At 43.6% G+C, this 3,039-nt stretch overlaps 1 long non-coding RNA gene across 1 annotated transcript; it reads left to right on the top strand.

Annotated features, from left to right (window-relative positions):
- Window positions 1–235: 235 nt before the first annotated feature.
- LOC138153593 (uncharacterized) lies at window positions 236–1,439 on the top strand. The gene is made up of 2 exons (XR_011166412.1): window positions 236–736; window positions 770–1,439. It is a non-coding gene; the product is annotated as an uncharacterized lncRNA (long non-coding RNA).
- Window positions 1,440–3,039: the final 1,600 nt, after the last annotated feature.

Genomic DNA, 3,039 nt, shown 5'->3' with positions numbered 1-3,039 from the left:
GTCCTTCACCAGTGCACTGTATTCACTCTCTGTCTGCAGGACAGTCTTAGGGCTTCTTAGCGAACAGCCAGGTTCCAGGACTTCTTCAATAGGACTGTCTTTCACCAGTGGACAAATCTGGCAAAACAACATCAAAACAGACAGACAAAGTACCAGCAAAACAGCCATGTCTCCTCAGTCCTTGGCAGCTCAGGGGTCAGGTCTCAAAAGTCCAGGGCAATTCAAAGCGGCCACCAGCAATTCTCTTAGTCTCTCTCTCTCTCCATGTGATAGTAATGGCAATTAAAGATTCCCCTGTATTGGCTTGGTTTTCAAATTGATTGTATTAAAACCCAGAGTTTGTTAATCCCACCTGTGGGATGGGCTTGTTGATGTGAAAAGAAAGTCCTGAAGTGGGAGGAGCTGGTGATGTAGATTTGGAGAGACAAGAGAGAGGCGGAAGTTCTTTTTGGAAGCAGCACCTCGTGGAGAGGGAGAGACTAAGAGATTGCTGGTGGCCGCTTTGAATTGCCCTGGACTTTTGAGACCTGCCCCCTGAGCTGCCAAGGACTGAGGAGACATGGCTGTTTTGCTGGTACTTTGTCTGTCTGTTTTGATGTTATTTTGCCAGATTTGTCCACTGGTGAAAGACTGTCCTGTTGAAGAAGTCCTGGAACCTGGCATTTGGTTAAGAAGGCCTGAGACTGTCCTGCAGACAGAGAGTGAATACTGTCCACTGGTGAGGGACAGTACTGTTGTTGCAGGGGTCTGGAGACTGTCCGGCAGACAGAATGAATACTGTCCACTGGTGAAGGACAGTGCTGTTGTTGCAGGGGTCTGGGAGCCTTTCTGTTGGTTCAGAAGCCCTGAAGAAGGATTTTCTTGTTGGATGTTTACAGAAATCCTGGGAGAGGGCTTTGCTAATGTGTTCAGGGGTTCTAGGACTGTTCTACAGACAGAGGATAAATTCATGAAGGGACTGGCAATGTATCTTATGGCCTTGCTAAGCCTTGTCTCTCCAGGAACTAAGATTGCTGAGAACTTGCCTCATGTCAAGATGAAGAAAAGACCTCCATTTGGGTATTAAGTGCTGTGTTTAAACTTGATGTAACTCTGGGGTAGATTCAATTGTGATCCAGGGGTGGGGAACTTTTGACCTTTTTGTGTTCTATGGTTGAGCAAATGAATGTATTTTACTTATGTTTGGAAACTAATCTCCATTTGAGAAGAGGGGCTTTGTGGTGGACTTAATTAAGGTATAGCCTAGGGGTGGAGAAGTATTTGGAACAGAGACTTTGTAATTGATTGAATGATTGGAAAGTCCTGGGGTGGGGTAGGCCTTGGAGATTATTTAATCACACTTAGTAAATGCTGTATTTTGAATGATGTCATGTTTTGATCTTCTCTGTTCTTGGTTTGTCACTAAATAAAATAGAGAGCACCTATGCTGGTATTTTGAACCTGGGAAGTTGCCTTTGCTTGGTATTACATTACACTCCAGGAGGTGCTGCTTCCAAAAAAAGTTCTTCTGCCTCTCTCTTGTCTCTCCAAATCTACATCACCAGCTCCTCCCAGTTCAGGACTTTCTTTTCACATCAACAAGTCCATCCCACAGGTGGGATTAATAAACTCTGGGTTTTAACACAATCAATTTGAAAACCAAGCCAATACAGGGGGAATCTTTAAATGCCATTACTATCACAAAAGGGCAGTCCAAATCCTCTGGTGATGGGTTGGAAGAGCACTTAGGGACAGAGGGACTGGAGGTCACTGTGAAGATGAAGAATAGCTTTAGAAGGAATGAAGCAGAAATATATATATGTATGTATGTATGTATGTACATGTATAAGCTGGCCCTAACCTTCTAATATTTATACACACACATATACATACACATGTGTGTGCATATATGTAAATATTAGAAGGTTAGGGCCAGCTTATGAATTTCAGAATTCTTGATTATGGATGTAAACCATTTGTAGGTAATGACCAGAGTGAACATGTGACCATCTCCTCCTCATATGACTGTGGTTGACTGAAGGACTAGAGTATGGGATTTGAAGAGACTGAAGACGTGGGAGTGTTTGATGAGAAAAACAACACAATATATATCTTGAAGTTTCCTGATACAAGGTTAGGATGGAGAGAAAGGACATCTGTGAGTCAGGTGATGAATTTCTTGAGAAAAGAGAGAATGAGAGGCAGACCCAAGATGGTGATGTAGCAGGAAGAAGTACAGTCTAGCTCTCCAACACAACTCCCCTATAAAGATCTTGAAAATACACCAGACTGAATCCTGATCCAGAAATCCAGGAAAATTCACTAGTCATACTTCCAAACCAGGTAAGCATAGGGATACAGTCAGAAAAGTTTAAAAAAACAAAAGCTTGGAGTGAGGTCTAGGTACCTATGTACCACTGGACCAAGTGGAACATTACAGTGTGAAGGAATTGAAAGGGGATCAAGGCTATGTGCTGAGAAAAAAAGAGGTCCCAGACTCAAATTGGAAGGTCCCTACCTCATGCAGGGAGAAGGAAAAGGTGCCAATGTGCTGTTCTGTCATTCCCTACACAGCTCTGAGTCACAGATCCGGAACTGACTGAGGAGGGGAACCTGTGCATAGGAAATGGCATTCCAGGGAGAGGAGCACACATGGGCCATAGTCTGTATACTGAGTGAGGATAATGTTTGGAAGCAAACAGTAGCTATGTGGCTCTGACCCCAGGAGCAGAGTTGGTTCTCATTTTCAACATCCAGCCACCTCTGAAACCTGTAATGGAATAATCAGGATGGAACTCTCAGATCAAAAGGAGCCTAAAGTTCTTTCCCTCTGAACATGCAAAGCTTTTTATCTAGCTAATATTGACTGAATCCAGTTAACAGTGTACTGTAAGTCAAAGCAGGGGCAAGTCCATAGGTGTGTTACTCAAACCCAAACCTACATCAGGAACCTGCAGTGATCAGACCAGGAGGGCAGTGATCAGACTTTGCCCCTTATCAGACCAATTTCGGAGCATTGAAAGCTTATAGGTCCTTAGTCCAATCTGGCTCTGAAATCCT

Source organism: Petaurus breviceps, unplaced genomic scaffold, assembly GCF_028583685.1.
Source record: "Petaurus breviceps papuanus isolate PSGF00001 unplaced genomic scaffold, PetGlider_PUasm1.0 90994, whole genome shotgun sequence".
NCBI lineage: Eukaryota > Metazoa > Chordata > Mammalia > Diprotodontia > Petauridae > Petaurus > Petaurus breviceps.
The sequence above is the reverse complement of the archived record's forward strand: the minus strand, read 5'-3'. Positions and strand labels throughout refer to the sequence as shown.